This window comes from Armigeres subalbatus, chromosome 2 (assembly GCF_024139115.2).
Source record: "Armigeres subalbatus isolate Guangzhou_Male chromosome 2, GZ_Asu_2, whole genome shotgun sequence".
Classification (NCBI taxonomy): Eukaryota; Metazoa; Arthropoda; class Insecta; order Diptera; family Culicidae; genus Armigeres; species Armigeres subalbatus.
In genome coordinates, this window is record NC_085140.1 from 77,082,065 (window position 1) to 77,094,061 (window position 11,997).

Genomic DNA, 11,997 nt, shown 5'->3' on the forward strand with positions numbered 1-11,997 from the left:
TAGAATCCCTTCAGGTATCAGGTATCAATAAATTCAGGTATCAATAAATTCCTGCTGGAATTACTTCAGCAATATCTTCCAGAAATTCATTGTATTTCTCACACAAGATACATATTCACGCAATGTCGGGCATAGAAAAACTTTCAATTGATAACCGTCGAAATACTAATAGAACAATAACTTGAAGGGCAAGTTCCAGTTGGAAAGAATAAGATGATGTTCTAATAAGCATCATAACTCATGCTTCTCTACCTAAAAAACAAACCTGAAGCATAACACACTGTAATGGTGAACAAGGTGAGGACGTAAGACAACCGTGAAACAGTTTTGATAATTTGATTTAAGCTCCCCGGGAACCAGCTGTTGCAGCTTTAAGTTTCCACGATTTCCTTATCTCAGAAAATAGAAGACAATCTTTTTCAATTATATAATAATATAATTTATTTATGTTAAACACCAAACACACACACACACACACACACACACACACACACACACACACACACACACACACACACACACACACACACACACACACACACACACACACACACACACACACACACACACACACACACACACACACACACACACACACACACACACACACACACACACACACACACACACACACACACACACACACACACACACACACACACACACACACACACACACACACACACACACACACGCGCGCGCTCGTACACATCTAGTTATGTATTCCATGGGTAAAAACATATTCACTCAACAGGTTTCGTACTTCAAAAGCATTCTGGGAACTGTTATTACCCCTGTACAGTCTTGAAGATCCTTCAAGAGGTTCGCTTTCTCTTCTCCAATCTCCTAGCCTGATAACTTCGCCATCTCTATTGAAGGTATCTGCGAAGCCTTGAGAGCAGTATGTATCGTTATCAACTGTTTTTAGATAGTTATGCAAAACAACTGCTGCTAATACTATCTTCTCAGCATGGTTCGGTAGCATCACCAAAGTTGTTTTTAAAATTCTCCACCGAGCAACCAAAATGCCAAAAGAATTTTCGATGGTACGTCGAGCACGTGAAAGCCGCATGTTAAAGTTGTCTCGTATCGGTGGAAGAAGCTTCCCAGGGAATGGCCTCATCAAATTGGGTTTAAGTGGGAATGCAGCGTCCCCTACCACGTAGTGAGGGATTTTTACTGTTGAATTCGGCAAATATGCCGCAGGTGGCAAATTTAAACTGCCGTTCAGCAAACGTCTACCGAACTCCGTACAGGCAAAAACTCCACCGTCGCTGTTGCCCCCGAAAGCTCCAACATCCACCGCATCAAATTTATAATTTGCATTACAAAGCGCCATCAAGATGATGCTGTGCTCTCCTTTGTAATTAAAAAACAGCGAACCGGAGTTCGAAGGACATTTAATTCTGACGTGTTTTCCGTCCACAGCTCCGCAGCAGTTGGGTAAATTCCACAGCTTAAAGAATTCTTCAGCGTTCCGCATCCAGTCATCTGTGGTCAACTCTGGCAAGAACAATCCCTTCAGTTCGGTCCACAGTGTTTCGCAAACCTCATGGTTAATGAGCCTAGAAGTGCTTTCTCCGACCTTGAAACTCCACGACAGAAATGGAATATCTGGGCCATGAGCGAGATATCTGCTAGGAATATACCGTGAATGTATGCAACAATACACAAGGTGGGTGCTAGATAATAAGAACGGAGGAAAATACGTACATCAATGTATGGAAAAGCCGAAACTCAGGACTAAGAGGAGTTCTTAACGAATGCTTTTCAAGCTTATGCTCCACCATTTCCAGTAGCGACTTGAAAGCTTCAGGGGTCATTCTTGTAGCTCGGAAAAACTTTTCGGGGTTCTGCAACATCGTTCGGTAATTTGTGGCGAAGAAACCTGAATCAGCCCGGTTTTGGAGGAGTGGATGCACCCACCACCTTCTGTCCACAATTTGCTTCTGGCTTCTGCTTTTAAATTGCCTATATGCAAGATATAATCCCGAAATCTCAAGCGCCAAAGAAACATCCATTTCGGAATAACTTTTTTGAGATCCGAAAACGACAAAAAATGGTTTACTTTACAGCTGTCACAAACCGTATGCATTGTGGGTTGCTTTTCCGTTTTGCGTACGTTTTGCACTTTAGTACAAAACGTATCAAACGGATTACAAAACGCAAACTACAACGCAAACGCAACGTATCCATTGTGCTCCGGCCTTAATACGCTAAGAGAAGAATGAATTCTGTCATCAAAAGAAAAAGTAGAATCATGAAAAAATTTCACAGTGAGGTATGGAATGCAGTTTTCAAAATAATTTTCAAAATTTCAAAATAAAATTTATTTATAAATAATTTATAGCATGAGGTTAGAATTTTTATTGTCTACATTATACATATATTAATTTGATTGTTAATGACAATGAAGTTTTTTCTTGAAATGATTCCGGAGATGGTACTATTTTTAATCTTAATTGAATTTCTAATTCCGCCTAATAAATCATTTTCAAAAAAATCTATGTTTGTAATTTTTAAAATTATTTTCAATTCCATTGGCTATACCTTGCCGTGTTAAATTTCAGTGATTCTACTTTTCCTCTGATGACAGCGTTCATCCACTTCTCCTCGCGTATGGAAAACGTGCAAATGCTTAGACGATCCCCACCGATGTGTATCCAAATGAGTGTCTAGTATAGGAACGAAATGCGTTCATATTTTATTTATGCACTTGTTCTCGCACCGGTTGTTTCTATCAAGGTTGTTGAAGTGCAATCATGCTTCGCACCGGTGGTGAATATCCGGTTGCTATTGAGGCAAACACGGAAATAAATAAAATCAGGAAAAAATATTATTTATTTTCAAATCTTTCAGAACGCGCTCCAACTTTTGTAATATAAGTATGTGCGTAATGCATTTTGTGATTATCAGATTAGCTAGACACACATCTGCTAGGTGGTGCTAGCTTATATGCAATAATTTAGTGAGGTGGATATCTCGAGATCTATAAGACTTAGCAAGATTTTGTCTTCTACAAAGTTGTTCGGGTAGCCATAACATTTATGATGGAGACTAGTTTAGTTTGGAATTCATAAGCATAGTGGCGCTAGTGTATGAGAAATTAGGTTCAATATTTCTAAATCCGTTAGAGTTAGAAAGTGGCCATCTTCTACAAAGTTATCCGAATTATCTGTTAGGTTGGTTATGTTATATAAGATTTAAAAGGGTAGTCAAAACCAGAAGTTTAGTTTGAAACCGCGATACTCGTTGGCGCTCGAGTTGAGTTGAATCGAGTCAAGTACGAGACACTGAGAATGGCCTTACTGTAGAAGTCGAAATAAGTATCTGTCAAAGGTACAACCAAGTGGTGGAATTAAATGGAATTGTACGAACTCGTCTTATGGCAAGTAACTTTGTACAATACGGCAATATTCTGAAAATTCCAGATTTTGAGATATTTAACCTATCAGTTTATTTCTTATACACTAGCGCCGCTAAGCGATTGTGTTTAAAACTATACTTGCTTGCATCATGACGGTTTTCACCACCCGAACAACTTTGTGGAATACGGCAATATTCTAAAAAAATCAGTTTTCGAAATATCTAACCTAGCAGGTAATTTCCGAGGTAATTTCTTATACACTAGCGCCACCAAGCGGTTATATCTTAATCTAAACCTGCATAGGTCATAATGGTTTTGACCACCCGAACAACTTTGTAGAAGGCGGCAATATTCTAAAATTACATATTTTGAGATACCTGACCTATCAGGTTATTTCCAATACACTAGCGCCGCCAAGCGGTTGTATTATTAACTAAACTTGCTTTCGTCATGATGGTTTTAATCATCCGAACAACTTTGTAGAAGACGGCAATATTCTTAAGATTTCAACTATCGAAATATCTAACCTTTTAGGTTATTGATAAGAAAATTATTTTGAGCTTTTTAGTGGAATGTTTTCACCTGTCATAAGACGAGTTTAAACAATCCCATTGAATTCCACCACTTAATTGTATCTTGACAGATACGTATTTCGACCTCAACAGTAAGGCCGTCTTCAGTGTCTCGTACTTGACTCGACTTGAAGAAAATTATCGCAGCTTTTAGGTTATTTCCAATTCACTAGCGCCGCCAAGCGGTTGTATTTCAAATTAAACTTGTTTTTGTCATGATAGTTTTGACCGCCCAAACAACTTTGTAGAAGACGCCAATATTCTAAAAATTCCAGATTTCGAGATATCTAACCTATCAGGTTATTTCATATGCACTAGCGCCGCCAATCAGTTGAAATCCAAACTAAACTGACCTCCATCACAATGGTTTTGATGATGAATAACCGAACCATTTTTCAGAAGACGGCACATTTTTTATTTATGCGTTACTCTATATTTCCGTGTGTGTGGTTTGGCAACGGTTGGAGCGGGTCGCCAAATTTGCCAACTCGCTATTCACCGAAGGTTGCGTTTACATTTCCCAAACCCGTTTACCAACGACCGGTGCGAGTTCGCGTCATGATAGAGGTTGCTATTCTGGCTTTATTTACGCACTGGTGGGGATCGTCTTAACTGATATTACTTATATCCCATCGAATTTTATAATTGATTATACAAAGTAAAATGAGGAAACTTTTGCATATTTTATATAGTAAATCTGAAATAATATTGATTTCATTAAAAATTTAAGGGGTTTGTACACTAATTACGCAAAAGTTTTCGGAAAGGGGAATCTGTCATGTCATGTCCACGCAATAATTCAAAAAAATTGATTAACAAGTTACACGAGAGAGGTTCGAATACGCCAGAAAAAAAAGTTATAAATGTGCCGTTTCCCTATATTATTATAATAATTTTTGTTTTGAAAATTTACAAGCGAAGAGCAAAAATAAAAGTTTGTTTGGGAATATAATTAAGTTCCTAACCGAACTTTTATTTTTACCACCTGATATTCTATAGTGATCATGAGTCGAGAAAAATGTTTTTAAAGGAGTGATCATTTAAGCAGTCGTATGCGGAAATGGTGAAGTCGCAAGACACATCCGCAACTGCCAACGCAACGGCTGCTATTTCAGCTGCCGTTCAAGTTAGTGACTTTTATGATGTTATTTCCATTGACGAATCGGACTCTGACGTAGCCGATATGGATGTTTCTGCGGAGGTACACGTGCCCGAAAAGAGGAAGAAACCGTCTTCCCCGGGATTGCGCCGTAAGAAAACAAAAATCGTCCCTAGAAGCTTGCCTAAATCTGATGGTAATGGGGGATTATTTAAAATTCCGAAGCAGCCTGTCTATACTGCTCCTTTTGACCCATGTTGCAGTAAGACATTCCCGCCATTGCCTAAAACTGATGTTACAAAGAAACATCAGTCAAGGAATATCTCTGAGCAGAAAACTGCTACTCGCACTTCCAAGAAAAGAATCTCGTCCAAGCGAGGATTGATATCCTTTAAGGACCTTGTGGATCGTATTTTGAACTTATTCAATATTCCGAATTCATTGAGGCCAATCATTGACCTCTTTATTCCAACAGTTGAAAGTTATCTGAAGGGAGTGGTTGTTTGATGGCTCGTTCTTGCAGGACGTGTATCTTTCGGTGGAGAATAGGGCGATACAGGATATAATTGATGTGCTGCAGTGGAACTGTCACAGTCTGAAACATAAATTGGACGTGCTTAAGTTTTTAATTCGCAACTCCGATTGCGATATATTTGCACTCTGTGAAACATGGCTTTCTTCTGAAGATGAAATCAACTTCCACGATTTTAACATTATTCGCCAGGATCGGGATGATAACTATGGTGGCGTTCTTCTGGGATCAAAAATGTCACCCTTTTACAGAATTCCATCCCAATTGTAAATGGCTTGGAAATCGTCGCTTGCCAAGTAAATGTAAAGAATAAAGACCTTTGCATAGCTTCAGTTTATATTCCTCCAAATGCCTCGCTTAGTCGTCGACATCTTTGGAGCGCAGTCTCTCTTCTATCATCCCCAGTGTTATTATTGGGCGATATGAATGCGCATGGTATTGCATGGGGCGAAACCAGAGACGATAACAGAGCGCCTATTTTCTATGATTTGTGCGACGATTTCAACTTGAATATCTTGAACACAGGTGAAGTAACTCGAATAGGACCTCAAGGTCAAGAAAGTCGAATAGATCTGTCTTTATGCTCAAATTCACTATCATTAGATTGTACGTGGAATGTAATCCAAGATCCCCATGGTAGTGACCACATGCCGATAGTCACCACAATCAAAAATGGCTATCAACGATCAGAACCAGTTCAGGTTCCATTCGACCTCACGAGGAACATTGACTGGCAAACATTTGCATCGGCGGTAGAAATTGGTATTGAATCAACTGATATTATGCCACCACTGGATGAATATCGATTCCTTACCGAGTTGATTAAAAAAAGCGCACTAGAAGCTCAGAAACGACGCGTTCCAAGTACATCTGTCATAAGAAGACCATCCACTCCTGGATGGGATGATGAATGTACTAAGTTGTATTCTGAGAAATCTGATGCCTTCAAGGCTTTCCGTAAACACGGAAGGTCTGAGCTTTTCGAAGAGTATCTGAGGCTTGAAAGAAAGCTCAAAAATCTTCTCAAGGCTAAAAAACGTAGCTACTGGCGACGTTTTGTCGAGGGACTATCGCGAGAAACCTCAATGACAATACTTTGGAAAACGGCCCGCAACATGCGGAACCGCACTTCCACTAACGAGAGTGAAGAATACTCCAATCGATGGATATTCAACTTCGCAAAAAAGGTCTGTCCAGATTCCGTACCAGCAGAACCGCTATTTCGAGAATCAGTCACTGATCCCGGTTCTTTGGGTGGACCATTCTCAATGCTGGAACTATCTATGTCTCTTCTTTCATCGAATAACTCTGCTCCGGGATGCGATAACATCAAATTCAATCTTCTTAAAACCTCCCAGATATCGCAAAAGACGATTACTTGACCTGTACAACTGTTTCATGGAGTACAACATTGTGCCACCTGAATGGCGACAGGTGAAAGTAATAGCTATTCAAAAGCCTGGGAAACCAGCGTCTAATCACAATTCATACCGACCGATTGCCATGCTATCATGCATGAGAAAGTTATTGGAGAAAATGATCCTTTCAAGAATCGACCATTGAGTCGAGCAAAATACATTACTATCAAATATTCAGTTTGGTTTTCGAAAAGGTAAAGGGACAAACGATTGTCTGGCGTTGCTCTCTTCAGATATTCAGCTGGCCTATGCGCACAAGGAGCAATTGGCTTCAGTTTTATTGGACATTAAGGGCGCTTTTGATTCAGTTTCCATAGAAGTACTGTCGGAAAACCTGCACAGTAGTGGATTACCCGTTATTTTAAATAATTTCTTGTACAACTTGTTGTCAGTGAAACATATGAACTTTACTCTCGGCACTCTGACAACTTCCAGAAATAGCTACATGGGCCTTCCCCAAGGTTCGTGTTTAAGTCCCTTGCTTTATAATTTCTATGTTAAAGATATTGACAATTGTTTGGAAGGACAATGCACGCTCAGACAACTTGCAGATGATGCCGTGGTCTCCCTAAGAGGTCCATGTGCAGCTGTCTTGCAAGGACCATTGCAAAGTACCCTTGATAATCTGACTGTTTGGGCCAGGCATTTAGGGATCGAGTTTTCACCGCAAAAAACTCAATTGGTTGTGTTTACTAAGAAGCGATACCCTGCTCAACTGAAACTAAAGCTGTTGAATGATGACATCAATCAATCTTTATCTTCTAAATACCTTGGAGTCTGGTTTGATTCCAAATGTACCTGGAAATTCCATATTGATTATTTGATAGAGAAATGCCGGAAGAGGATCCATTTTCTACGCTCTATCTCCGGAACATGGTGGGGTGCTCACCCGGAAGACCTCATCAAACTGTATAGAACGACTATTCTCTCTGTTTTGGAGTACGGCTCTTTCTGCTTCCTCTCAGCAGCTGATTGCCACCTGATCAAATTGGAACGAATTCAATATCGTTGTTTGCGTATTGCCCTTGGCTGTATGCATTCAACGCATAACATGAGCCTGGAGGTACTGGCTGGAGTCACTCCTTTAAAGCACCATTTCTGGGAACTCTCACTTAGAATACTGATCAAATGTGGAATAAGTAACACACTTGTCTTAGAAAATTTCGATAATATGCTTGAACTGATTCGTGAGCTCAACTACATATCGTCAGATCTTTGTCTTCCATGTTATAATCCTCCTCGAGCCTACTTCATCAACGTCAGTTCCTCAATTGAATACGATCTGTCCATGAAACATGCAATTCAAGGAATACCAGATCATCCGAAAAATATGGACATGTCAATTGCAACAACAGATATTTCACTGATGGTTCTCGCATTAACGGATCCACTGGCTTCGGTGTTTTCAATGAAAATTCAACCACCTTTCGAAAACTTCAGGAACCGTGTTCGGTTTATGTTGCTGAGCTGGCAGCAATTAACTTCGCTTTGGGGATAATTTCCGATCAGCCCGTAGACCATTATTTCATCTTCTCGGATAGTCTTAGTTCTATCGAGGCACTCCGGTCGATGAAACCTGTTAAGCACGCATCTTACTTTCTTACAAACATAAGAGAGCAGATGCGTGATTTGGTCGAAAGATCATTCAAGATTACCTTTGTATGGGTCCCGTCCCATTGCCTAATCTATGGCAATGAGAAGGCGGACTCGCTAGCAAAGGTGGGCGCACAGGAAGGTGAAGTTTATGATAGACAAATCTCGAACAACGAGTTTTTCCCATTAGTCCGTCAGAGTACTCTTCAAAATTGGCAAATGAATTGGTCACACAATGAACTTGGACGGTGGCTATTTTCCATAGTTCCTAAAGTTTCTGCGCGAGCGTGGTTCAGAGGTGAGGACTTAAGCCGAGGCTTCATTCGCACGATGTCGAGGCTTATGTCCAATCACTATTCACTAAACGCACATCTCTATAGAATTAACCTGGTCGATAGCAATCTTTGTAGGTGTGGAGCCGGTTACGATGACATCGATCACGTAGTTTGGTATTGCACGGAAAATGACGCCTCAAGAGAGCAACTATTGGATACCCTTGTGGCCCGAGGTAAACAACCCTTCCGGGAACTAAGAGGTGTTCTGGGAGATCGCGATGTGGTGTATTTGCAGGCCATCTATGCCTTTCTTTGCTCGTCTGACATCAAAGTTTAATACTTCAATTTTTTCTTTCTCAGTTTTTTTTTTCTTGTCTCTGTCTCATTGTTCCGTGTACCATGAAGCTCTGGCCATCCGGAAGATGCTCGCTGAAGAACCAAAACCCGAGCACGACGCTACGCCAAACCAGACATGACGTCAAATACCCGGATGAGCAGCTGAAATACCTCAAACCTAAATCCCAACCCCGTCCATCACCAAATTACGCAATCTAACCTTGAGTCACCACGAGTATCTTGGTCTTTGTCCCTTTCCCTTACTAACTGTTGATAATAAGATGATATCGATTGTAAATATCATTAAGAGTCTCGGCTCCGTTAAGTGTTATACACGCCTGAGCCTGTCAAATAAATACTATAGATAAAAAAAAAAAAAAGGAGTGATCATTTGACAGTTCAACAATTTTCGTGATGAAAATGTGAACTTTTGAATTTATAATCAGACCAAACAGAAAATACTTTCAAACCCGGTATATTACTTTTAGAGGAAATATTTGAACTTTTATTTTTAAGAAATTCGTACACTTTTCAAATAGATAGTACAAAACATTCTATAAAACCATATTTGTTTTTTGTGTGTATCCGCACCATCCAGGGTTTAACGTATACGTATATATAACGTACTTTGTATCTTAAAGTTGCCTAATTTACGTTAAAATAAAAGTTAAATTGTTTTCAGTGAAAGTTAAATTTCTAGGTTAAAAGTTTTATTCGTTTTCTTTGAGTGTAGATTTAAAAGTTCAACTTTTTGATTAGAAAACTGTTGAATTGTCAATGCGCCCAGTATCGTTTGAAGTCGATGACAAACAACAACAATATAAGTTGTCAACTCATTTTTATTTTTGTCTTATTCACGCACGAGTTTGAAGGAAATTTTGATTTATCTGCGAAGTGCTTGCAGTAAGAATCCTGACTGCAAGATATTCGGCTCCTGAATCCCGTTGGCTGTTGGTAAGTACAAATACTATAGGCTCACCTTAGATTTTCCACACCCCAGCCGTAGATTTTCTACAGACAATAATAAATTAATTTAATTACAGATACAAAATTCTGTGCGACGTTGCGATAAGGAAAAGCAACGCCCACTCTACGGCCATGGCGGAAACAACCAAAAAAACACCAAGGAGAGATCAGGTGAGAAAAAGTTATTGATATGCCTCAATATTAAATGTTACATAAAAATGCTTATGTTTTTCTTATCTAAATCTAGGAAAAAGATAATCCAAATAAGCCGAACTCGATTTACGCTATTGACACGGATTTGATCGCTATGTAAACACTATGATAAATACGACATTTTGAGGACATCCACATTTTGAAATCCAGCTTTTGATTCAACGCAAATCAAATAATGAATGTAGTTCAAAATAAATATATAATAACATAAAACCTGAAATCGACTCAATAAAATTTTAAAAGAAAGCATGAATAGAGAAATGGGAAAAAGTTTCTTGGGGAAACTAAACCTTCGTTTCAAATTGAAAATACTAAACTTTTTTTTCTACATTTTGGCAGACAGTTCCACAATATTGTTTTGAAAGTTTTGTACTTTTATTTTCAGAGCCTCATGTCACTTTTGAAATCTAGGTGTAACAAAAGTTTTCGTACTTTTTTTCTAAACATACGGAACTCTCTACGAAAAAGAACCAACGCAACTTTTTAATTTAACCAACGTTTCTTTTAATTTGAATAATGATTTTTCTTTCTGTGTACGGATTGCGAGATTGACTAGGAATATTAATATAGATTAATATAATAGACAATTGTCTATCCGGAATAAAGTTAGAACGCTTTTTATACCGAAGTTGAATTTTTCTCCAGATACAGGCAACTAGCCCAACTTAGGAAGTAGTGCGCTGGATTCGCCTAAAGATGCGCTAAACAACGCATCAATTAGTTTGACAGATAAAACTTCGGAAAAAAAAGTTCGGTTCAGAAGTCCCGACTTCCGAATTCTAAATTCATGTGTGTTTGACAGAACATGTCTACGGTGGCGCGATCTGCTCATTTCATAGCGGCAGTTTTTGCTTATTGATTGGTCCATTTGGTTGCTGTATTCCGTACCGGTGACGTTCATCAAATAGCAGCGCTCTTATCGAGCTACCAAATTTGGTCACCTGTCAGTCGCGCTACTGTTATAGCAGCGCGTTTAGTAGCGACCAGCTTAGTGTCAAGTTATGATACTGCGCTCCCAAACGGCTAAGGGTGCGGCCAGAGTAGACGCGAAGTGCGATGCGAAGCGAAGCGTCCATACTATTATGACAGCTCCTTATTATTGATTGTTATTCCTTCGCGTGTAGTTTTCACGCGACGTCGCGTAGACGCGTCAACTCTGGCCGACACATAATACTCGCGCCCGATAATCTTGCTCTAAGTTGGTGCTACGTCGACAATATTTATTATTGAATTTCGAATAGCTTTTGAATTTCGTGATTCATTCGTGGTTCAAATCTGCAGAAAACAGAACTGAGCGTTAAACCATTTTCTTTTACTGTGGACTGGTATAAAAAATGAATCTAGAACAGCTGCTGGGAAAATTAATGCTTCAGATTCATATTCGAACGATTTGAACCCTGCTGATTTTACTTTTACAATTAATTGTATTGTTTTTCTACATTTTTTATTCGGTTATTCTCTTGAATTCTATCGTTTTTAATGTAAAAAAAAGCATTTCCACATCAATAAAACAAGGAGATGATTGAATTTACAAACCTATTGGATTCTGAAATTTCTCGCTGAATAATCATAATTTCAATTTTGAAAACATTTTTACTCGATTGTGAAGATATTTGAAAATATAAC

General features: G+C 39.0%; 2 long non-coding RNA genes across 2 annotated transcripts; both read left to right on the plus strand.

Annotated features, from left to right (window-relative positions):
• Positions 1–3,178: 3,178 nt before the first annotated feature.
• On the plus strand, positions 3,179–4,148 carry LOC134214571 (uncharacterized). The gene is made up of 3 exons (XR_009979834.1): positions 3,179–3,600; positions 3,757–3,901; positions 4,094–4,148. It is a non-coding gene; the product is annotated as an uncharacterized LOC134214571 (long non-coding RNA).
• A 5,657-nt stretch (positions 4,149–9,805) lies between these two features.
• LOC134214572 (uncharacterized) lies at positions 9,806–10,875 on the plus strand. The gene is made up of 3 exons (XR_009979835.1): positions 9,806–10,146; positions 10,236–10,329; positions 10,406–10,875. It is a non-coding gene; the product is annotated as an uncharacterized LOC134214572 (long non-coding RNA).
• The last annotated feature ends 1,122 nt before the right edge of the window (positions 10,876–11,997 follow it).